General features: G+C 38.2%; 1 long non-coding RNA gene across 1 annotated transcript; it reads left to right on the top strand.

The window, feature by feature from the left end:
* The first annotated feature begins 1,309 nt into the window (after positions 1–1,309).
* Positions 1,310–15,395, top strand: LOC149068307 (uncharacterized). The gene is made up of 3 exons (XR_016195211.1): positions 1,310–1,471; positions 5,560–5,675; positions 12,612–15,395. It is a non-coding gene; the product is annotated as an uncharacterized LOC149068307 (long non-coding RNA).
* The last annotated feature ends 11,486 nt before the right edge of the window (positions 15,396–26,881 follow it).

Genomic DNA, 26,881 nt, shown 5'->3' with positions numbered 1-26,881 from the left:
TCAAGAAAAACAATGAGATTCATCCTCGACTGGAAATGAAACCTGTCAATTGATGATATATTATGTCCAATGCCAGGCCCTGGGTACCCGCACCCTGTAGACAGACACACTTTGATGTCTTGGTCTTTACAGGTTCCGAACACATCGGGAACTGCTTAGTTCCCGATGTGTTCAGGAGTTAAATGAAAACTTGACCCAAAATCGTAACCGACTTCCGTAACACAAAAACGTAACTGATTTCCGTCACTCAAAAAACGTCACCGACTTCCGCAATAAAAAGTCGTCACTAATTTCCGTTGCATAGAAACGGGCCCTTTTCGAGTTTGCGACTTTTTTTCAGAGTAGATATTTGTCATGGTTCCTTTTTTTAATTCACTGCAATTTGAAAAGGCTCTTCATTTTCCTCGATTAGTGACTTTTCTGTCATTTTAGTATAATGTCATTGTAAGTTGACGAGTTTGCTCACTGTTGGCATCACTTTTTGTCCCGCATTTTCCCGTATTTCGAAGGAAAATTTCACGTATTTTACTTGAGCAAATATGGGCAGCCTGCTTTTTAAGAATTGGTGGCAGGTGAGAAATAAGTTTGTCCACTGGCATTCTCAATAGACTATATGCATTTCGCAGTGACATCTAGTGAGTCTTCGACACGCTATGACATAATCATAGGATGATGCTGATCATGATGAAATAATATTGGTCTTTTACTACATTCTAGGCATTTGTACCCGTTTTGACCTCGTTTACTTATATTTGTGTTAGACAACGAACTGTTTGCAGTGGCATCTAGTGAGTCTTTATATGACAAGACATTAACATAAGATGAGAAAAGTGTATTGGGCTTTTACAATGTTCAAGGCATTGGTGAAAGTTCGATTTGCTTACTTATATTTGTTGCAGACAACTAACTGTCAACAGTGACATCTAACGAGTCTTTATATTTCGTATTTCTTCGAGAGAAATACTGGACATCGCGTTTCCAAATACGGGAAAATACGATAATAGCAATTTACATTGCTAATTATCGCCAAAAACAACGCCAAAACCAAACAAAGTTGCCAAATATTGTTGACAAACGTTCAATCAAATGTGGGAGATTAATATTCTCATATATAGTTGTAATTATCGTAAAATAATTTATGAGTTGAAAAATAATGTCAATCTTTGACTTCAATAAAGAATAAGAATTCAAGTTGGCTTCGTGTAAAATACGGGGAAAACCGGGACACTTTTGCCAAAAAGTCGGGACGGCCAAAAAAACAGAAAATACCGGGACTGTCCCGGGAAATACGGGACGTATGGTCACTTTAGTCTTATACTGTATTTCAAATTCTACCAGCCAGGGAGTAGTCATCGTAGCCGATAGCCCTGCTTAATTCAATCGCAATCGTAAAACCAAAATGTAAACACACAGCGGCAGCGTCATTCTAAAGCAGAGTTGTTGATATTACTGTTGGAAACCTTGTCCGGTGGTAAGGTTGTAATTAATTGTTTAATTAATTAAATTAACACACTTGACAAACTTCTTTTTTGAATGCACATAGATTTTATTCATGTTTTACATGCTCCTTGGCAAGTACTAGTACGAAATCATGTTTGCTTGGTATCATCTCTCAAATTCACAATGGTAATCATGTACGTATTCATCAATCCAATGTCATTGAAACACGTGGGTTATTTCCTTAGAATTTGTAGAAGACAAGAAACAGGCTCCCCTCTCCCTCCACATTCCAGGCACGGGCTTGTTAAGAATGAATTTAGGGTAGTGAAGAATTAGATTAGCAGGACCTCGTGCTTGCGCTAGAGGCGTTTTACGAGAGGGGGGGGGGCAAATTTGAGAATTTGAGGAATGAGTGGTTCCAGAGAAAATATTAATATAACGACAGAAAGATGGTGAAATTTGTACAGAGCACAGGCAGTAAAACCAATGGCGCAGTGGTAAGATGCTCGTCTTCCACTACGAAGGTTACTGTCAGGGTCCGCGGGTTCAAATCCGGGCAAGAACATCAGAAACAAGTTTACTTACGGAACCTGTGGTGACTACCGATAGATGGCACCTTCATTTCCCCACCCAAATCCCACTGGTCGGAAATTAACGTATGGGCTATATTAACGTAGAGGGAAGATTTTCCTCCATTCTTTCCATTTTTCACTGAACAACAAAAGGAAAAAAGCCGTCCAATATCTCCTGGAGTGGTAAACGAGAAGAGTTCAAGTGTGTGTGTTTTTATCGTGACCGAAATCGGTGTAATACTGTATCAATCAATGTACATATTTGCACTGCTCATAGTTTCTTCTAAAAAAAACAACTGTGTATAGTAATCTCAAACTTTCACATTTTTTCCTATCTTGGTCATTTTCTTTATCTACATTTTGTATGTGTGATAGCCTAATTTTTTTTAAATGCATTAAAGGTTCTAGTGTGTATCTAACTTTTCCAACTTGTTTCAGCTCCTCCTATTATTTGGCGCCAGATGCGATTGCACAGTTTCCACTGGCCTAGAACTCCGCTACTGGTTTTATGGTATTAATTTTACACCGATTGGCCATTGAAACCTTCCTACGTATATTTTGAATGGCTTTATTCTCTCCATTATTCAAAAAGGAACAGTTTCAGGAAAGCTGAAAGTCTTCAAATTGTTGTTTTAGATGATGAAAAATAAGAAAATTTTTTTGGATAGTTCAAAAAGTATTTGTTATATATCGAGATTTGTATTCATTAAACAGTGGTTTTACCTACATTTTTGCCAAAATTTCAGAAAAAAATTATTGAATTAGGGAATTAGTTGAATCATTACTTTTAAAATTGGGATCTAACTGTAATTCAAAGTTCATGGTGTTAGGAGTAAATTAATTAATGATAATTATTTTTAAATAATTATAATCTTATATAGAAATGTGAAAGTATGTATGTATGTCTGTTCTTTATACAAATCTGCAGTTTTGGACTGATAGTTGCCAAATTTTGCATATATACCAAACAGGACCGGGATTGAGCCGTAGGCTACTTTAAAAGTTCGTCGGAGCTGGGAAAATGCCCGAAATGAAAAACCGTTGTTCAACAATGGTTCCTGGGCCCCAACAGTCATTTTCAGACTGTTTACTTTGGTTACCATGGTTCCCTAACAATGCGTTTCAGACGTGTATATATATATATATATATATGCCTTTACAATGGTTTGTCACGTTTTTAATGCTGTAATTATAACAGTTTATTCCTTTATAATATGGTTTGTCACTTTTCCAATCGTCCCAGTAATTGAAGAAAACCTGGGAAGCGTCGGGTGTTTTTGCTTGCCTATATACAGGGTGTCCTGTAAGTGCTAATACAGCCTTTATCTCATCAACCACCCATCGTAGAGGTATAGTTTCAATTTAAAAAATGCTTAAAAGGCGTTTGAATAATATTCACTGCACAAGCTGGAGATATGACGTCACTAACAACAGAGAACAACAACTACAATGACAAAACTGAGAATAAAAATGTTCAACGTGTCAGCTGATGAACTCAATGCTTCCCTCAAATCATCAACACCCTGGCACGAAGTTAAAAAATTATCATTATCCACCAACATGCGAGTTCAACTGCAAAATGACTCAGCACTGCTATCATTTTCACATCAGTTGATCAAACTTGGCAATTGAGGAATTCCCAAAGACCCAAGCACTGGACTGATTACGTTCCCAAATGGATTTTGCCAGTTGTTAAACTCAGTTCAAGAACTTGCAGACAGTCTTCCCAAACATTCAACAAAATCACCGAAACCATGAGTGGCTTTGTGAGAGAGTGATTCTGACACCGAAAAATGACAGTGTGAACAAGATCAACATAAAAATCCTAAAAATTATTCTGGGAGACTCCACATCTTACAAATCGGTTGACACTGTCACAGACTCACTGGAGACAGTTCTGTATTTTGCAGAACTTCTGAACTCTTTGGATATTCAGAGTGTGCCACACACAACTTGACCCTCAAAGTCGGAGCACCCTATAATGCTTTTAAGGAATTTGGAGACACCGATACTCTGCAATGGCAACAGACTCTGTGTGAAGAAATTGCACAATTACATCATTGAAGCAACGATTCTAACTGGATGTGCCAAAGGAAAAGACGTCTTCATTCCACGTATCCCAATTATCACCGAAGAAATGTCATTCACTTTAAAGCAATTACAGTTCCCGATTAGTTTAACTTTTGCCATGATGATCAACAAAGCGCAAGGCCAGTCGTTAGTAGTGGCAGGTATCAACCTACTTGAGCCCTGTTTTGCGACAGCTTTACGTCGCCTGCTCGCGTGTTGGTAATCCCAAAAATTTGTACATCTACACACCAGATGGACAAACAAAAATATTGTGTATCCACAAGCGATTGCCTCAAGTTTTTAATTAAAATATTTAAAAATAAAAGTAATTTTTTCGTACTTGATGCAGAAATTTTTTTCATTAAGAAATAATAAGCTATATATATGTAAATTTTTTACAGGGCGGGCAACATCGCCGGGTATCAGCTAGTTTATATATATATAATTGATTTTTGTTTGTTTGTGTGTTCTCTGTATAAATTTACAATTTTATATTAATCGTCGCCAAATTTTGTATATATACCAAACAGGGCCTGAATTAAACGATAGACTACTTTTCAGAGCTGGGCAAATGTCCGAAATAGGTAAAAAAACTGTCGGGAAACAATCATTTTCAGATTGTTTACTTTTGTCACTGTTGTTCCCTAGCAATGTGTATGCCTTTACAATGGTTTGTCACTTTAATGCTGCCAGTATTATCTATAACAGTTTATTAGTTTATCATTCATTTGTTATTTTTTCAATCCTCCCAGTAATTGAAGAAAACTTGGGCAGCACCGGGTATTATATCTAGTTAATTAATAAGCAGCATTTACATTAAAAAATATACTTTGTGACTTGGTAAAAATCTGAAATGAAAACGTTTCAAGTGTTTTTTGTACTTTTACCAACTGGCCTTGGTAAATAAAACCTGGGTGTATCATAAAACCTAGTTTTTACCAGTCTGTCTTTGGGCTTGTACCTTAGCATGTATGTCAAGACAACACAGACCTATTGATAGGCAACAGTGCCCACTTTTCTCCATTTTGGAAAAGCCAGAGAGGGCTATACAGTCAAACCTCGTTAGTGTGTCACCCGGTTAACACGTCACTCCGCTTACCGAGTCGCTTTTTGGAAGTCCCATTGTCCTCAGGCAGGAACTAGCACAGCTATGGCTTATTCCATTTAACGAGTCACTCTGCTTACTAAGTCATACTTTTGCTCTCCCAAGAGTGACTCATTAACGAGGTTTGACTGTATTCCCTGGCTCTGGCATCCTTTCCATGTAGTAACTTTAAGTGGAATTTTTTTTCTGTGATAAAATGTATGTTGCTAAACTTTTATTCTTATAATCTAGAACGTCTCTTTATCTTTATAATTAAGTTTAAATAAGTTTGTCTCCAACTTTTTCATGTTGCCAATTATATTGTATCCAAAAAATAACTAATTTAAAATAATATTTTTATCTTATATTTGATTTTCTTTTCTTTTTTTTCAGCGGAAGTGAATTTATGCTTGTTTCTTCTAATCGCTCTATAATTTATCTAACCCATTGTGGAAAGTCGAAAAAAAAAAGGAGTTTGCTCATGAGTGAAGAAATTCATTCACAAACATGTAAGTTTTGTTTCGAAGTTTTCTGTTTTTTTTTTTTTTTTGCTGATGTATTGCCACAACAAAATCAACAATACAAATAATTAGTAGAGCTAAGCCTAAATAGCTTGGGGGAGGGGGGCGTGGTAGCCCTGGTCAATAAGATACTCGCCTAAAGTGCCAAAGGACGTTTAGAGGTGTCGTGAGTTCAATACCCGGTTTGTCCTTGTCAGAAAACTTTCCTGACACAGGGGTACAACAAAAACGGCAGCATGACCTCAGAAAAAAATTGCTACCGCAGGGAGTCCCCATCGAGGGGTTAGTGCCAGTGGCGTCGGAGCCGGGGGTGCTGTGGGTGCTCAAGCACCCACGGTAATTTGTGACATGGATCCAAGCACCCCCAGAATTGATCCAGAAATTAAAATTTCCGATATAAAACTAGAGACGAGCACCCACAGTTTCGAAACACTTCCGACGCCCCTGGTTAGCGCATTAACCCCTCGACGAGTATAAAAAACAAGTCTGCCGTTCGGAATTGGCAATAAATTGTAGGTCCCGGTTTAACTGTCCCTCGTGTGTAGAAAATGACAGTGGTGCAACAAAAATGATCAAATGAAGGAGAGAGGGGTAATCAGGGTGTGCTTATAGTGAACATAGAAGGGTGATATTCTATCTCTGCCCTCCCACCTATGTCACTAATACCTTTTTTAACGAGAGGGGCTCGCTCCCATTTTGTCTAACCCTATGAAATGCACTTGAGTGCTTCACCAGGCACCGTTGTGGTAGCAAGAAACAAGATGAAGATTGGATAATGATGTTTGTCGAAACTTATTGTCTGTTGGTGCATTTAACTGATGCATAAAATGCAGTGCTCCTACTTGTCTTATTTTTTAGTAAAATGTCCTACTTTCTCGGACACAGTTTTGTCTTACTTTCTAGTTTTTGTCCTACTTTTCTACCAAATCCTATCAACAAAATTTGTGTAATTAATTTTAATTGGGGGAATTATCAATGTATTGCCAAGTTTTCCAAATTTTGTAGATTGCAATTAATGATTCTGCCAAAGCAGAAATTTATCAATTTTAAGTTTATTTTAGGACGGGGTATTGCTTAGTTTGAGGGTTAAACAAGTGGAATAGTCATTAAAAACTTGTGTGGAGGGGAAAAATAATTTTGTATTTGCTACTTCACATGGTCTTGGACAGTAACTAACATTCATCATTAAAAATTATGGTGCAGTTTGTATGTATAGGTGAATACACAAGTTTTCACCCGCATTACAAAGCAGTTGGATGCATGGGCCTATTTTAGGTTTGTAACCTGGGGATGTAGCCCACTTCTGTAAAGACACCTCTATCTCCAAGTCACTCTTTTGGTCACTCACATGCGCAATTTCTTGGACACTCGCACTCTTTTTTTGTTGCTCACTGAGCTGGTCATTAAAAAGTGCCTTTAGCTACCTGGTTGAGCATTTTGCCTGTTATGGCCTTGTATTTGCATTTATAAATAGAGTGCACACCATTTATGGCGGGGATTGTAGAAGGGATGGAAAGGTGGACATGTGTTTTGTGTATGTTGCTGCAGACAGGAATGCTCTGGAAGCTCAAAGACTACACTGAGAGCAGGGCCGCACCTAGGGGAGCAGGTGGGTCTTGTGCCCGAGCACTGGACCAGAGGGGGTGTAAATTTTATCCTTAAACCTCCTTCAACTTTACAAGGGGGCACCAAAATGTGCGCTTGCCCCGGGTGACCAAACATCTAGTTGTGGCCCTGATTGAGTGTGTTTTCCGACAAGAGGCATGCCAGATTATAAAAACCTTTGAGCGACTGAGCTAGTGTCGGTACCAGGGGGTTTTGTTTGGTTTAACCCCTTGACAGTGACATAGGCTATAGTTCAGAAAAATGCATGGAAAAATTGAAATCTTTTTTTTCTTCTGTTTTTGCGTGTTATATCAATAAAGAAGACAAACACACTCAAGTTTGGCTTCAGGAAAAAAAACCAATTTTTCTTTTCACAAATATAATCAGAACAGGAATAGTGCACTTTTCCATTGTCCGAACTGGACTCTGGCGACACTGTCAAGGGGTTTTAAACCACATTGGTATTAACCAAACAGTTTAAAAAAACTTCTGCTTTTTAAAAAAAAAAATCGCATAAAAATGGCCTAAACATAATTTTTTCTCTCTTGAAGAGCGAGTATCATGTCAGTTCTTTGTCAGTTCTTTTTCATGCTTACCAAATTTTCCTACCTTAGGGTACATTCTGATGGTATAACATTAAATTACCATTTCTTTTCCTTCACCAAACAGAATCCGATTGCTTCAGAAATATTCATGCAAATTTTCAAGTCGTTCTTTAGTTCTTATGATACAGAGTTTTGAAATTGCTTCTTTAGTTATAGTTACCCTGTATATCGTAAATCATCGCTAACCAATCTGCACTCATTAAACACATTTTCACATAGCTTGTTACCACAATTTTTGTAAAGTAGGTTCCTAATTAATTATATTGAAAGTAACTGTGGAAAACTTCTCTTTATATGACGAATGATAATATTTAAAGTTCTCAAACACAAAATAATTCCACGAATTGAGCTACAAAATAACTAAATTGTAAAAGTTGGCTTTTTATGAAATGTAAGAAATATTTACAGATTAATTAATATGAAGAATACTGTTAATTACATTTAATGAACATTCTTTTTAATCAATTGCTAGAAGTTTGAATTATTTTTCAGAAATATTTGTTTTTAATGTGAATGCTATTTAAACGAAGAAAAATTGGTTTAAACCAAAAAAAAACAGTTTTTTGCTTTGTTTTAAAAAACACCCTGGTCTACAAAACAGACTTCTTGTGGTGTTTCCATATTCCTAGCACCCGGTATCCTGCACGTTGCCGACAAGGGAGCCAGTTTCACACAAACATACTCAAGGTGAAATCACTCAAAAAAAAATTTGGATCTGGTGTGCCTCTCTGTCTTTGAGTTTCCAAAGCATTCCCATTCGCACCATCGTGCATTGAAATGCATGTACTCCCTTTTCCCCAATTCCTGAAACCACCCATCCCTTCTGCTATTTAAGATGAAAATGATAAGTGACAAAACCCCAATGCTTTGTGTGTTCAATGATAGCACCATCTGGTTTACTGCTTGAGTTGCGACCATGCATTGTGTGCCAAAAATTGTCTGTTCAGTGTGTCTTATCACAGTTTTGCCCATGAGTTATGCCCTGTAGTAAGAGGATAACCCAAAAGTAACAAAAATTTCTTTTTTTTTATTTTTTTTACAATAATTAAATTTCCTTGACAGTGCTCTCCATTAGAGCTAATGCACTTGTCAAGTCTTTTCTTCCATTGTTCAAAACATTTTTTAAATTCGTCCATTGTGATGTCAGACATCGCCTCCCTCATTTTTGTTTCCATCTTATCCATGTTGACAAAACGCTTTTACTTCTTTACTTCAGGTCTCACTTCATCTGTAGGAATAAAGAAATGTCACACAGTGATAAATCAGGTAAATAGGCTAGGTGGAGCACTGAAAGGCCAGTCGTGGTCCAGGCTCTGTCCCTGGTGGGATGTAAGCCATTTACCCAGAGAGGTTGGACCACGCTGGAGAGGGCCGGCATGGCCGGCTCTCAAACCCTATGATTGGAGCTCCAGGCCATGCGGCCTGGTCTCCTTACCCTCATTGCCCGGAGCAGCCTCAGCCCACAGCTCCCCCGACCCGGGGCAAGCCCAGGAGGGGCTCACAAACCCAGCAGATGCCGACGCCGCCCCCCCCCCCCGATCACATCCCCGGGGCCAGATCCAAAAAAACCCCAGAAAAGTTTTATTATTGCAATTTCAATACTATACAAAATTTACATGTTCCCGTCTGTTTGTTCTGGACCACTAGCGGCGCGACAGGTGCCCGAGTGGGCGTGGTCTTCACAAAGTGTGCTGCCGTTGGTTATGAGTTAACACAGAATAGAGTAAATAATCGATATTACATTCGTTAGCTATGGGCCGCCCATCGCGACAGTTGCCCTGGTTGGGCGCAGTCTTAACATTGTAATTTGAGCTGCCGCCAGACGCTTATAGTTCAGATATTGCGGAAAGTTCGCGGAGGCTTCGGTGTTGTTGGGTTGTGTTGATGTGTGGCCAGCCCAGATGCTGGGCCACTTCACTCTCGGCTGGTGGCTCTGGTTGGCCCGCAGTTGATTTTGTGGCCAGCCCAGGTGCTGGACCACTCTACGTTTGGCAGTATGGCTCTGGTGAGCCCGCAGATGATGGCATGGCCAGCACAGGTGCTGGACCATTTCTCTGTGGCTATAGGTGGAGCACTGGAGTCATACTGTTTCTTATTAAAAATTGGCACAATGTGAAGGATGTGTGAAACAAAATTGTGTCATTATGCAAAAACCAGTCACCCATCTCTCACAAATCTGGTCTTTTCTGCGCACGCTGTTGTGCAATCTTCATAGCAGCTACCTTGGTCGTCAGTTGACATTTCAGCTTCTTTGAAATGGGGAAACCATTTTCCCATTCAAACACTTAAGTTTTACCCATAGCAGCATCCCCCGTAAGTTTTCTTGCATCCCAACAGTTTCTGTCACTTTTTTCCCAAGCAGAAAGAAAAATTTCACAGCTCTGCACTGATCACATAAGTCTGCCATGACCAAAAATTAACATGCTGAATAGCTTGTACGAAAAACAATTCATGGATGTCAAACACAACCTTCCAAGCAGTATCACTGTGCCAATTGGCACATTGGCCCTCAGGTGAAGTGGTTTTATGCTTACGTAATGGGAAACTGCATATTGTGGATGTTCCGCTTACTATAAGGCCATTTCAGTTATTTTTGTGTGTGTGGGTATCCCCCTTGTATATTATAGACACACACATTATTTTATTGTTATATAATTAATATTATTTTATTGTTATATATAAAAATTTGTATATGTGTATTTATAATAAATTCTGTTAATTTTTTTTAAAATTTATGTATAAGGAAAGAAAGATGTCAAAAACTGCCCTGTGCTTCAATCAATACAAACAAGCAGGACCCCCAGACTACTTCACCGAACACCAACTCTGGCCATATCGCTATATTGCAATTTACTGCCATTAGTGAGATGGGTTGGAAGTGAAGGTTCTGTCTATCGGTGGTCGTCTCGAGTTAGTTTGGGAAAATATCTTATCTATATCCTCCCTTGGGTTCGAACCCGGGACCCTGACAACAACCTTCACGATGGTAGACGAGCATCTTACCACCATGCCACTCGGACACAGGGCCCCCAGGCTAGGATCTTTTGTGCAGGGCAGACAGATTTACCCCTTTCATTGTGAATTTATATCGGAACAAAAACTTATGAGAATCATGCTGGGCCCCAAGGCTGGAGCTGTCTGCCCCACTCTTGCAGGGGCCATGCCCATCCATAAACTCTTGCTTTTGCAAGCAATGGAGATCCATCGTCTGTGGTCAGCTCCTAGCCATATTTCTCCACTAGTTCTTGAATATCATTCGCCTCCAGTCAAGCCCCATGCTCTTCCCCAAGGACACAATCTCTTTACAAATGGTGGCTTCTGTTCATGAGCTAACTCTTCAAGGTCATGTTCAATAATGCAATCAGCCAACAGTTTTCTCCAAGCAGAATTGGGGGTTTTCTTGGTGACCCCAGCCCACATTTTATAGATCTTGAGGCAGTGCATGATGGGGAGGAAATTTTTTTTTTCCCCAAAACTTTCAGAGGATGTCATTCTTTTGCTCATTCATGTGCTTGTAAACTCTTTTTCTCACTCATGCGCTTGTAAACTCTTTTGCTCACTCACTGGACCTAGTCCCTTGTTGTCTGGTCAGAGGTGGATTTATTGAGGGTTATACAAATTTTGCTGCCCTTATCCTATTCTACCCATTTTCTTAGCCACTCATTCCTCAAATAGCCCGCTAAGCCCCCCCCCCCTCGTAAATATGATACTAAGTATGAGTGTGGGCGAAAGCAAAGAGCTATTGGTTCAGTTTTAATCATGTAAACAAAGTGCAAAATTTTCGCTCATAATTTGAATCGTCACTTGTTTATCAAAATTTCCACAAAATTTTTGCTTGTATAGTGAAACACTCATTAGCCAAGTCACTCATTAACTGTAGTCACTTATTAACTAACTATACAGTTCTACTGTATAATAAAAGTTGCTTGAACATTAGATAAAAAAATAAAACTGCAGTTTATTAATAATGGCAAAAGAAAACAACAGCTTGAGGAGAGTATAAAACGTGTGGTGATTGGTAGAGACAACAAATATAAGAAAATGACATAAGCCAAGTGGTTGTGTCTGGCACTACAATGCAAAAAAAATTAAATAGCAATGTGTATAGAGGGATGCTACAACACCCTTGTTGCGGGGAATAGGCTTCTTGTGGCCTCTTCATATTCCTGGCAAGCTCTGTATCATGCATGCCACTTATAAAGGAGCCCGTTTCATACAGACACCTGTGCAATCCCTCAAAGGACTTACAATCTCTCGTGCATCAGTAGTCTTTGAGCTTCCAGAGAATTCCCATCCACTGCACTGTAGCTGAAATATATGTCCACTTTCTGCTGAGTCTTTAAAAACAACCTAACCTACAGTAATCGGGGATAAAAAAATGGTAAGTAGCAAAATTACACTTTGTATTTCAATGGCAGGGCTATCTAGCCGTGTTCCTCTTGCGTTGGGATCATGCATTTGTATGACGAAAATTTGTTTGTTTAAATGTGTTCTAATTCTCCTTGAATCTTTACCCATGAGTTATGAATTAGTTTCTATGAGAAATTACAGTGTGATTTTTTCCCACTTTATATATCTCAATAAATATAAATTTGTAAAAATACTTTAAAAAAATATATTGGCATTGAACAAAATGCACTTTAATCTAATTTCGAACTTATTTTTATGTACAATAGACTTTATGATGTGACAGTTATTCTTGTTTTCTCTGCAGGCAATTGGAGAATATCATCAACATTGATTTTGTTTTCTTGAATGAATGAATCCATCACAATTTATGCAGATATTGAAGAAATTTTGTCCTCATAAAGATCTGATATTTGTTTCGTGGCAACAATGAGTTCAAACTGAGAATGGTTAGACTGTGAAGGAACACATACAGGCAACTGCACCAATTCGTTTGGTCTCTGAGAATCTACTTTGGTAGAGAACTGCATAAATAGTGTTGTGGAAGCTCAACAATTGCAAAGACACGGAAGACTTATCGCCATGGAGCAGCTATAAAAATATATTTTTTGCTGAAATACTTTCTTTTGAATACTCGTTTCAACATTAGAGGCGTAACCTAGGAAGAAGAGATACCAATGAGACATTTCCTGCAATTTAAAGGACACCAAACTTAGTGGTCCATTATCGGATACACGCCAGGCAGTAACCATTTGAATTGCAACATTGTAAACAGAAAGTGGTATCGAGTGACTGTTTCAGTAGGCACAAGATGTCTCAATCTGAGGAGAAGCAGTTCCAATGTAACATCTGCGGCAAAAGCTTCCCCCGGCCCTGTGAACTAGTTGCCCACTGCCGGTACCACATTGAAGAAAAGACACATGTGTGTGAGTTTTGCAATAAAAAGTTCCTGAGCGTGTCACTTTTAAAGAACCACAAAATGGTGCATACAGGAGAGAAACCACATCAGTGTGACATCTGTGGCAAAAGATTCTCCCGCCATTCTCACTTGGTTGTGCATGTACAGGCCCACACTGGAGAGAAGCCACACGAATGTGCGCTGTGCGGCAAGAGATTCCAGTTGATCTGCAATTTGACAAAGCACGAACAGATACACACTGGTGAACATCCATATGAATGTGACATTTGTGGCAGGAGATTCAAGCGGGTTTCCCATCTGGCAGATCATGGCCGGATACACACAAGAGAGAAACCACATGAGTGTCCTCTTTGCAATGCAAAGTTCTCCACATTGTCTTCTCTGCAAAGGCATAAGAGGATTCATACCGGAGAAAAACCGCACGAATGTGATTCATGCAGTAAGCATTTCACCAGTGCTTCCGATTTGAAAAAGCACAGAGTGGTGCACTCTGGAGAGAAACCCTATCAGTGCCTAGTCTGCAGTAAAAGATACTCGCATCGTTCCAATCTGGTCATTCATAATCGAATTCACAACAGCAAGCAGCTTCCTTTCCAGAAAACGAGCCCAGATTTTCCGATATTGTTCCCTTTGAAACATGAGGGGATTCACAATGAAGAAAAACCATTTGTTTGAATGAATAATTTTGAAGTGAAGAATTTGATGCACGCACAAGATCAGCAATTCACGACAAAGCCTAGCCAGACTATAGTATTTTTTCCAGTATAACCCAGGTCTTCTTCAACCACCTGCTTGGGCTATATCTCTCTTCCTTGAGACATTGCAGCAAGCCTGTGATCTGGTTGGGAGGAGGAGTATAACACCAGAGGAGCATGCCCCCCACATCCTGGAGCAGGCCCACCCAGGCTGGAATCTTCTGCAAACCCACGTCAGACTTTTCACAGGTCCTTCTGTAGCTAATCTATAGCGTGAAAAACCAAAAAATCATGAGAATTGTCCCCAGCCTCAGGGCTACATTCCTGTCCCTGCCCTGCCCTTGTGGGGCCATGCGGAGGAGTGTGATGTTTGCGGCACAAGATTCAACTAAGCTAAATCTATTTCACACTGAAGAAAAGTGATATGAGAGCATGTTTATTTTCATTGCACTGTCATCTATGCTCATACCCAGAAAAAGTTTTAGGCATAGATGTCTAAAAGGTCCACTCCAAATCCTTTTATTACTTGCAAAATAGTGATTTATTTTACACATGCTGTGTTATTTAACACAGAGGGGATTTATTAATAAAGGGAAGAGATTACCTTTTAGGTGAAGGAGTAAATAGGAGGAAGAACAAAGTAGATGCACTCAAAATATAGTGAGAACCAGGCCTGGACAAATCTCCAAAAATTTACATGCTCAGTTGGGCATGTGACTTGAAATACATGCCATAATCAATATTTTGCAGTCCTAAAAATATCACTGAATATTATTACTACATTTACTTATCTCACTGTAAAAATCATTTCTCATTGTTAAAAAGAATGCACAAAATAGCTTCACATAATAGCTGTTCACATAATATCCTTCAATGCACAAATTTTCAATATAAATCATCTGAATCTGCCTAATCACTACTGTGACTATTGATGTGATGAGAATCAGCGCAGAGTTTGTCTTTGCATCTTTTACGCTTCCAGAGAATTTCCATCCACAGCACTGTACCTGAAATGTATGTCCACCTTTAACTGATTCTTTAAAACCAGCTAAACCTACAACAATTCAAGATAAAAAAGTGAGACGAAATGTGAAAAAAAAATTATGTAAAGAAAAAAGTGATAGGAAAGTAAGACGTATATTGCAGTTTTGCCACTTAGTGGCAAGATTTGTGCTTTCACCCACTTTGTGGCAGGAGCATCTAACAATTTACCTCTTGTATTGGAACCACGCATTGTGTGAAGAAAATTGCTTGTTTGGATGTGCTCTGCCAATCTTCGAAGTTTTGCCTGTGAAATTCATGAATGACCCAAATTAGTTTCTACGGGAAATAACTGTGTACTTTTTTTTCTTTATACATTTCAATAAATATAAATTTATTAAAATGATTTAAAAATGCATTGGCGTTGAACCAAACTCGGAAAACCCCTTTGTCCTATCTCTTGTCAAAAATCTTTTTTCTATCATTCCTTCCCCCCCCCCCCCCCTGCCATTGACATCCCATTGGATTTGGGATCAAATTTTTAATTTTTTGAACTATCAATGTTGATCCTCATAAAATTAGTGTGGTCAGTAATTGAAAATCTAAGATCAGTCAATTACAATTTTCCACTCTGTTGGTGTCTACAATATGATTGAATCTTCACACACTTCACACATAGTTAGAAAATTGACAGCAGATGGCAGCATTATACATATACAGCATTACACAGAAACAGACTTCACAACTCATACATGCACAGCTTTCAGCTTGGTCTAGGTCTTCAACCACCTGTTAAAATTTTTTCATTGAGACAGAGTGGTGGCCATGATCTGATTAGAGGAGGTGTCTAAAGAGAAGTCTGCGTTACTGTTCACTTGGAATGAATGGAATCGTAGCTGATTCATGTTCCAGGACCAGACTTCAGCAGTTGAGATGGATGAAACAGTACCAAGCCGCAAAATATTAACAGCCATAAAAAGTAAAATAGATTAAAATGTATTGACTACATTATCCACAACTGTCTAACAAAGTCCCCTATCTAGAAATTAAATAATAACCATTAGCTCCTAAATAATTATTTGGGAGCTTAAGTTTGTTGACTAGCTATCAACGAATCAAACCATCAAAAATACGTCAGCCATCTAACATACTTCTATTAGAAAAAGTACGCAAATAATTTTTTTTGATAATGAATTTCCACCTCCTGCCTTTGCCAATACAATTTTTTCACTGAAGGGGAAGCGCATACCCGCCTATGACAGAGGGATGCAAGTGATGGAATGCATGCATTACATCAGCAATGGAGGCGGTAATTCTGAGAGATAATCCAGTAATTCTGAGAGATAAATTCTTGATAAGAAGAGCAAGTGATATGAGTATACTAACCATCTTGACAACTGCATTTGTGTAATAATTTAAGGAATACATGTTCTGAAATTTCAAGTCTCTGCACACATCAAGCTTTTTGTTGAATTTTTCTTAGTATATCGGGGGCTCTCTTACTTTTACATTTGATGAGCTCATATAATGATTTGAGTGTGTGTTAGAAGTCAGTCAAAAATATCCAATCCTCCAAAAATTAGGTACCATATATACTCGTGTATAAGCAGTTTTTTTTTGTGGAAAAATTCGTTCCTCAAGTAGGGGGGTCGGCTTATACTCGGGTCATTTTTTGATGAAAAAATATTGACCTCCTAAATCAGTAGACATTTTTGTAGCAGAGTTTGAGAAACCGGCGTTATTGATATGGGATATGTTCAAACCCACAGAACCGATAATGTCAACCGAGGCAAAGAAATCGAAAACATCATTGGCTTTGATACCAGGTGGGCTAATGTCTATTGCACAGCCTTTAGATGTGAGCATCTAAAAGCCTCTCAAAGACTATTTAAGGAATTTGTGGATTGAATTGATGAGTTCCGATGATAAAGAAACTACAAAAAGTGGTGCCTTGAAGAAACCTGACATTAGCCTCCGTTGAAATTATCATCCGATCCTTCAAAAAGTGTTGCATCAGCAATGCGATGGATGGAACTGAAGATGATATTCTCTTTGAAAGTGACAATGACGATAACCGCCCAGATGAGGATAAAAACGAAGTTGCCGCACCCCCTATGGTGATCTAATGGATTACGATAAGCTAGAAGACTCAGAAAAAAAACGGATTAAAAAGTTTGAATCATTTTCTAATGTAAATTTCCGCAAGCTATTCATTTTGCATGAAAATTTAAGAATTTTTTCTCTGAAATGCACGGATTTTTTGGGGGTCGGCTTATACATGGGTTTTCAATTTATTGCGGTTTTTGTGGTATAAAAATATCCAATCCTGAAGTGGGGAGGGGGATCGGCTTATACACGAGTATATATGGTATTCATTCTGAAGAAGATGCTATTGAAAGCATGTTATAGGACGGATATTCAATTTTTTTTTTTTTTTTTCTGAGTGATGCACACTTTTTATGATGCTTAGCAAAAAATAAAGTGCACATTTACAACTGTGTTCACACCAAGTTCTTGAAAGGCGTGATGTAATTGGGGATTCGATGAAGATCTTATGAGCTCAAAATTGGGAGCACTTTTATAATGCTTCAAAGCGGTGGTTCTCACCCTTTGTCAGACTGCGACCTGGTTTCATTTATTTTTGTAAGTGGAAGACCCGGTATGAATGCTGTCAGGGCCCAGTGGTTGAGAAACACTGCCTTTGAGGGTGAACACCAGGTTCAAGATGGCTGTAATGTATTAATGGAAGTGCATTCTAGTCATGAAAAAGGTATCTGAAAATTACAAAAGTTGACCGATTTATCAGCGCAGTTGAATTCTACCAGATGGTGAAGGGAAAATTGAAATAAGGAATATGTTACAGCTAATGTCTGAAGGCTGGTCATTTTGCATACCCTAAACCAGGGCTACTTTATGATACACTAGCTATAATACCCGGCGCTGCCCGGGTTTTCTTCCATGAGGCTGTTTGGATCACGTGATATCTCCCTCTTTCTTTGAGGGACATGCAAACCGTGTCTAAGTTAACCAATATGACGACTTCGTGAGCGACTTTTTCCTTTTTTTAAGGGGCGCTAGGTATTTCGATCCCCCCCCCCCTGAACTTTAATTTATGCATCTGCCTGTTTCAGCTTTCAAAAATGCTTAATTGAAGCTGTGAAATTTCTTCGATGTATTTTATGGGCCCATAATTAGTTTTAAAACATCCTAAACTCTAAACTATATGAATTTATGCAGTTGAATATCAATAGACAATATGGAGATATTAATTTTCATGCTTCAGAAGACATAAATAAATGGTTGAAATCAATGTTATTGCATGAATGTCTAACTCAAAAGTAGGTCCGGGCTAATTACTTCCTATTTAATCTCCTGGGCTTCGTATATGTCTAAGCGACCTCAATATTTCAAAAATTAAGAATTCAATACAATTTTTAAAATTATTGATGGGGCAGAAAAATCCCACTAATTTCCGCATTTCTACAGTAAAATCGACAATTTTAGCACTGATTTCTATGAGGATCACCCTTTTCCTGACTTTCAAAGCGATGCTGATGATTATTATGACGTCTACTCAAAAAGCCTCATTACTGAGAGTATATTGAAAATGTGGCAAACCATTATAAAGGCATAAACTATTATACATATACTAACAGGATTAAAGAAGTGGCAAACCGTTGTAAAGGCATATACACGTCTGAAACGCATTGCTAGGGAACCACGGTAACCAAAGTAAACGTTCGGAAAGTGATTGTTGAGGCCCAAAACCATTGTTGCCGGACAGTTTTTTGCCCATTTGGGGCATTTGCCCTGGTCTGACGAAATTTTAAAGTAGCCTATCGTTCAAGTCGGACCCCATTTGGTATATATGCAAAATTTGATGACGATCGATCTAAAATTGTAGATTTGTATAGAGAACATACACACACACACACACACACACAGAAAATCAATTTTATATATATAGATATGTCCCACAACACACTTTCAACTTTGCCAGGCTTTTCAAAGCAGTTGAGGGACAAAATATTTCAGCCCAGAAGCTTCTGCCATCAGTTGGGGACTGAAATATATGCAGAGAGGCAGGAACAGTCCTATAAATCTTTTTTAGGTTATGCGTGTTTAGTAATTTTCAGGAAAGTGTTGAAACGTTGTGCTGGTGTATAAAATATAGAGCAGCAGTGGATTGCAAGGTGAGGTTATTTAAATACATAATTTATTATAATTCAGTGGAAATATTTTGTTACAAGTTCATTTGCTTCCATTTTTCAGCAAAATATGTATGACGTTCAACTGTATGAAGTGGGGGTACAACATTGTGACTAAAGTTGTTAAAGAAAGTGGAAAATCGAGGGAGAAAAACCCGTCTTTTCTTTTCCAGATTTAAGAAAGCTGGATTACAACCTCCCACCCTTCTTGAACAGTGTGACCTTGTGAGTAAGTGAACGAGCTAGCTCTAGTGACAGGCCAGTTTCGCTCATCCATTTACTCACTGGTTCATTCACTCATGTGGAACTGATGGTTGTTGGTGAATTTTCCTAGCTGGGAATTGTTCCCCGTGAATTTTCCAAACACGAGTCAAAATTTGCTGATGTGTTTAGCCAACACCATCATCAACAAACTTAACTGCTACTGGCATAGTAATTATTCTCGCCTAAATCTGTCAGTCAAATATTTGAAGATACAAACACATAATAACACATAACTGTTAGTCATATTAACAGTTTTAAGTCATTCTCAAGCAAGATGTACTAGATGAAATTATGGCAATTGTGACCGCCAAATCTTAAGCTGTTGGCAACATGTGTATCAGAAAGATGCTGAATCACTTGTGTTGCTTTTGTGCTAGTGTTTCCCTTTTTGGTTTTTATAAGCTCCATTGCCCTTAGAGGTTCTCAACTTCAAGGTGCAAATGTCAGCCAATCTCCAAGTTAAAAAGTCTAGCCACACAAAGCAACAGGCCTAAAATGGTACAATTATTCAATCATTGCACTTCACTCATAGTTAGAAAAATTTATGGAAGCACTACACATCAAGGCATTCTTCAAGTTTCATTATCTCTTCTATCTTAAAGAAATTTGACTTCCATACAATATTCCAGCCAACAAATATTCTCACCTTTTCCCATCTGAAAGATCCTATCTCACCCTCCAAAAAATCTGGTATCTACTTCATCCCATGCAAGAATTGCGAAAATGGGCATATTGGCCAAACTAGGAGAATCTAAATATTCGAGTTGTCGAACACCAAAAGCATGTTGAGGGGGGACGGATGGATAGTTCGGCTATTGCCCAACACTGTTGGCAACTTTCACACAACTTTGATTTTGACAAGGCCTTTGTTTTTAAAAAAGCGACACATAATTCCGAACTGAATTTTCTCGAGGGATACTTCATCAGAACATGCCAGAATTTCCTCGTTAATGATGGAAGAAACAAACCACCTATTTCGTCAGCTTGGACAGGCTTTATTAACCTCAGTCGAGACAAAATTTTCAACACTTTGCAACAGATGGCTCCCCAATTTGCATCCAAAGACCACTCAGACGTAGCAAATACAAAGGCGAACTCTTCGGACGACCAGATGTAAACATCACCCCTACACGACTCATTCGTGTGAATTCTGACCACGAGGTCCTGATGACGGCTCTCCATTGAAGAGCCGAAACGCTTCGACCAATTAAATTTTATCCGTCTTGAAACGTGGCAATTTTTGTATAAATTAAGTAGTACTTTATTTAAGGTTGCCAAGAATTTTTCTTTCCATTGTTTTTACTCATTGATCATTACATTTCTCGTGCTCCCTAGATTTACTCATTTAAAATCATGAGAAAAGGAATTTTTCTTTCTACATCTGAAAAAAAGGAAATTTGTGATTGTAAAACCAATACGGACTAAAAGGATTGCTGCCATCATTTCCCTTGTTTATTTTGTTTTTGTACTTATAAAACACATTGCTAAATTTACGTAGAATTGAAATCTCAAAGGATTCATCTTCTGTTAAGTTTCTATCAAGAAATATTTAAGTAGTTGTGTGTACAGTGTTTACAATTTTATGAATTTTCTGATCGTAAACTTGAATGCATACAAAATAGTGTACTTTATATTTATTGGAATAACACTAATAAAACACTGAGATGCAGTTGTTCATAGATTCTTTGAAATGATATTCCAATATGGTCCATTTAACACCAAACTCATTACTGCGCCAAAATTCTTTCGGACAGATGGTGCCGTTGCAATGGTGTTTGACTGTATTTATTTTTTGTTTTATTTATTTAGTGAAAAATTGGCAAAATTTTTGAAACTGAAGAAATTTCATTTTTTTGCATATAAGCTTGATTGATTCTGGCGATTATATTTAAGTACTTCTATGTCATTTTGTTTGGTTGACTCCTTTTCAAAATATAAAACGTACATAAATAGCATATCTTCCAACTGTTTTGTATAAAGAGTGCCAGTACCTCCTAGATAGCTGAGATCAGAGGCGTCAGAAGTGTTTCAGATCTGTGGGTGCTCAACCTGGTCTTAATTGGGAGATTTTGATTTCTTAATTAATCTTGGGGGTGCTCAATCCAGTGATACAAAATACTGTGAGTAGTCGAGCACCCACTGTTTCCCCCGGCTCTGACGCCACTGGCTGAGATGCATAGTACCAAGGAAGTATTGATAGTGCTCATCAATTATTTAGATAACAATATATTTGCAACGTTTTCAAATTATTGAATAATATTGTGAAAGTGTCTGTTGTCTAATTTCATTGGCAGGGTCTTCATTTCTTTGGCACAAAAGGTCAAAAGCCCCTGTATTAAAATGCAATATTTAGTTTAAGTTATAATGCCAAAAAAAAATTAATCATTGATTCAATTGTAATGATTATGCAATAAGACATGGTACATTGTTTTGACTCATTTAATCAACATTAATTCAAAAATTCACAATACATATTTTGAAAGCTCTACAAAAAAATCACTTCAAAAGGAAAATATTCAGCGATATTCATTGCAGATACCAAAATTGTTTAGGAATTATACATAATTACATGGGCGCACCTAGCAAGGAGCAGAAGGGGGCAGCTGCCCCCTCCCTAGAAGAGAAATTAAAGTGTAGTAATTGACACACAGCACAGACACATCAATTTAGTATTGGTGAGGTGCCTATCTCTCTCTCTAGTTCAGATCCTTGCATACTCGCAGGTGAAAGTGCGAGTGAAGTATATCAAAACTTGCTGACATGATAGGTGACTATGCACTTCCACTGTAACATACAATATACAGGGTGGGCAAAAAATCAGTAGAAACTTTGAAAATGAATAAAATCCGGAAAAAAAATAAAGGGTTTGCAGGGTTAGCATCGCTAGGTCACAGGAATTTTTTTAAAACAGAAAAAAATAAACAGCCAATAGGTGGCGCTGGTATGAGAAACTTCGGTGGAAATATGCAAATGAAACAGTTATAAGAACTTGCACTATTAATCCACAACCAGTTCATTGTAAACAGTATGTGGACCTGCTGCACTTTGCCGTTGCTGGATTTGCGACTCGCCTGCAATGTGTTATCCCTGTGGTGGTGGTCATGTGGAACACATACTGCTGTAATAAACGATTTGGAGGCATTCTGTTTGTTATGTACGTATCTTTTCTTTGACTTGTGTATGTCAGTGCCACCTATTGGCTGTTTTTTGAGGGATTTTTTTAGTGTCTCAAAAAAATTCCCATGACCTAATGATGCTAACCCTACATGCCGTTTTTATTTTGGTTATTTTTCCGGTTTTTATGAATAAAGTTTTTAGACTTTTTGCCACGCTGTATATGTTATGGGGAAAGTTCCGTAGTGTGGCCAATTCGCAAACTGGCTCCGAAGTCTGGCCATAGTCCGACAATTAGTGGTTTGTGTTTGGCCGGCCAGTTTGCAAAGGGACTGAAGATTCCTGGCCAAACTAAGAAAATTTGTGATTTTTTTTTGGTCCAGTAGGTGCCGTACATATGGTAATAAAAAAAAAAGTGCCCCATATTGTAGCACGTACAATAAAGTTCTTACTAAAACATCTATGATTCTTAACATTGTCCTGCCTCTAACACAAATTTTTAAAGGTCTTAGTCAGCATAGCTAACAAATCGGAATTCGTTAATTAAATCACCCCACTTACAATCATTTTATTCGGTCCCCACGCGTGACATTACTCAGAGGTCTGGATATGTATGTTACGATGAAAGTCCGAAGACTGGTAAAACAAGGCAAGATGGTAAAAGCCTGAAAAAAACTTGTAAACTTTTCATTTTTACTAAGTCAAAAAGCCCATTTTTATTAATCAGTTGATTATCATGTGTTAATTAATTAATTATATTGGTTTAATAATTACAATTAACAAATGAATTATCCAACATGAACTTTTTAGTTTTCAACGCAAACTATATACTGAATCTATTAATTGATTTAAAGTTCATACAAACTAAATTAAAAAGTCCATTTTCAATGAATCGATTGACCATCATGAATGGTTCCTGATGTTCAATTATTTAATAATTAAAGGTTAATTAATTTTCCAATTATTTAGTTAATTCATTTAATTAATAAAATGGGGTCGTGACAAACTTAGTTTCACTCTTAAATGCTTATAATTATTAGTTAATAAGCAAGCATCATTTGTTAGAAAGTTATTAAATAATTATAATTGTTTAGCTCTCATTATTTAATAAGTCAAATTACTAATAAGCATCAGGAACATTTTTTAGTTCATGATGGTAGGCTGACTCAGTGACAGTCCGAAATAAAAATGTTTACAAGTTTTTTTCGGGTTTTTACCAACTAGCTTTGGTAAAATCTAGTATAGGTCTTACCCCCCCCCCCCACCCCGTAAATCCTAGGTTTTACCAGCCATCTGGCTTTTACCGCAACATATATATTCCAACTTGTTTGCTGCTGCCCCCCAAATGACAGGCCTGGCCAACCATTCATGGGAAACAAAAGTAATGTGTACTTATGAAAAAATTTTAATTCAATCCCAACGCACTAATTCCCCAAGTGATCAAATACAGGAACAGGATAAAGTGAGGTTGCCTGCTGGACATAGGGGCAGAGATATAAGTCTGGGGGAGGGGGGGCATGATTATGTCAGTTCATATACACACGTATGTTACTGCCAAAGTCAGAAATTGGCCAATTCATAATGGGGCCAGCCACTTCATGAATTGGCCAATTTCGTTAACCATTGACATTGATCAATGTCCAAATTTTGGATATAGGTCAGTCAGTTTGCAAAGTGGCTGGTTATCCCTGGCCAAAGTCTGATAACAAAAGACATTATTCAGGATCATCATCAAGTTGCTGGCATATTTTTAGTAATAATTATAACCACATTAGTTATGGCAAACCATCAAATCGCAGTTACAATGCAGTAATCTTTTTTTTTTCTCCAAAATTTGGCAGAAAATACTATATGTTCATATAATTATTTTTATGGTTTTCCCCTCTCAAATTTCCTCTCACCACATGGAGTTGATCCAATACAGCTGCTATATATATATATATATCACACATTGGCGGCTAAAAAATTGGATTTGGCTCCTACTAGGTCATCTTACATCAGCACATACATCTTTGGTCAGGGATCTCTCGCCACTTCACAAAATGGCTTTAGTGGTGCTTATTTTTGCCTCTTTATCAAATATCAAAGAATGGTGACTCATTTCTATCCATGGGAATGTCCCCCAAAGCAGAATATGCCAAAATTTGTGACGTACGTCGCAGAAAAATTAGCGCTACTGCAGAACAATCTGGAAGTACTTTTTACAGTTAGCCGAGGGGTTGTTACAAAACATTCTGCTTCGGGGGAATGTCCATCAAGTGGAATATTTCCATGGAATAACATGTTTGTAGGATAGGTGACTGTCGAGCCTCCAGGCGGTACGTAAGATTGGCTGGCCCTCACAGCTCAAAACCGCACATAAAATGGCTTGTCGAAGTCCAAATCATTTCTGTAATTCAGTAATCCGAATAATCCAAAACTCTTGGCTAATTTGCGAATTGGCCGCACTTCAAGCTTTGAGAGTGTGCTCCACCTTTGATGCCCCACATATCTTCGCCCATGTCTCCGAAATCTTTTTCGAATTAATGAGCACCATCCATTCATACCATATACCCTATCATAAAAAAAAATACAGCAACTCCGGCGAAAGCTTTAAACAGTGATTTAATTATTTTAACAAGCATTGTGTCTCAGTGGAACATCTTTTTTTTCCACTCGTAAATATGGTCCATAACCTTAGATGTTAGCATATATATATGAATATATGTTGCTGCTGAAGTGTGGCCACTTTGCAAATTGGTCAAGAGTTTTGGCCAAAGTCTGATTTTCAGAAATTATTCTGGCTGTGGCTGGTTAATTCACAAAGTAGCTGGAGATCCCGACCAATGTTTGATGTATTTGATTTTGATAGAAAAAACATACTTTTTTTTTTCAAGCCGTGTTTTTCAACCAAATGTGGCCCACAACTCAGGTCTACCGCCATGGGCAATTTACTATCTAGTGAGTTGCCCCAAAGCAGAATGTGTCGAAGTCTGCGACGTATGTCGCAGAACAATCAGGAGGAATTTTAAGAGAAATGTAGAAAACACTATTATGAGAACTGCAGAACATTTCCAGTCAGTCGAGGGCTGATTGCAGAACAATGCAAAACATTCTGCTTTTGGGGTGAGTTGTGCCGGAAGTGTAAGTATGTGTACCTAACAGTCTGAGTGCGTATCTAGTGTTGTGTATGATTTTTTTAGTGCTGCCATCTATATCTCAGAAGTGAAATGTAATGACTGAATATTTGTACTGTTTGTAGCACTGTTGCTCTCTGTGGCGAGACTTTTTAACGGAGGGATCGGCTTGCATTTGCGCCTTGAAGTTGGGAACCACAGAAAACCAACTTCAGCCGACCACCACTGTGGTGACTGTGGGGCTCGAACGTGGGTCCCCGCGATGCGAGTCTGTCACTATGACCACTCGACCACCACAGCGGCAGAAGAAACATACTGCTTATCATGGATGCAATATCGTTAGGGTTGCCATAGCTAATGTGGCCGTAATTATCACAAAAAAAAAAAAATGTCAAATTGGTGATGGCTCCAAATCATGCCAGGGAGGCATGGCCTCCAGCCAAACTGGCTGGCCAAAGCCCAAAATTCGGACATTGGCTGATTTCGGGCTTTGGGCATAACATATGCAAGATCAAATCGGTTTTGTAAAATAAATCAAGTTAATTTGAAAATTTTAAAAATAATTCTAATCGGATTGATGGGTTTAAAGGACAAAGGCGCTTTGAATCTTCCATTTTCAAAGTATTTTCTATACATTAAGACTTTCTTGGAATTTTTCAACTGAATTTTTTCCTTTTTTATTCACTTGAGATTTATTTTCTGAAGCTTCATTCTTAGGGCCGTTTAAGTATTATGTCCACAATTTTTTTGTCGTCAGCTCTGACTGCTCCCAACGCATATTGGTGGGATCAGATGTATAATCTCCCCACGATCAAAAATTCAATTTTTCTAAAACTTTACAACAAATTTCGGTTAATTTCACTCTTGAGGTTTTTTTTTTTTCAAAATGAGCACAACTCAGATCTATCGCCATAGGCAATTTACTACCTAGTGCATTGTGCCGGAAGTGTAAGTCTGAGTACATATCTAGTGTTGTATTTGATTTTTCAGTGCTGCCATCTATATCTCAGAAGTGAAGTGACTGAATATTAGTACTGTTTGTAGGCCTGTTGCTCTCTGTGGCAAGACTTTTTAACGGGGAGATCGACTCGAAGTTGGGAACCACAGAAAACCAACTTCAGCCGACCACCACATTGGCGATGGTGGGGGTTCGAAAACGGGACATCGCAACGCGATTCCGTCACTATGACCACTCGACCACCACAGCGGCTCTTGGGGGTTGAATTTCTTTATTTCTTTCTCCAAGTCATACATGATACGCTGACCAAATGTGGCCTGCT

Source organism: Pholcus phalangioides, unplaced genomic scaffold, assembly GCF_987345545.1.
Source record: "Pholcus phalangioides strain wild (caught in Gottingen) unplaced genomic scaffold, Ppha-v1.0 ptg000027l_1, whole genome shotgun sequence".
NCBI classification, from domain to species: domain Eukaryota; kingdom Metazoa; phylum Arthropoda; class Arachnida; order Araneae; family Pholcidae; genus Pholcus; species Pholcus phalangioides.
The sequence above is the reverse complement of the archived record's forward strand: the minus strand, read 5'-3'. Positions and strand labels throughout refer to the sequence as shown.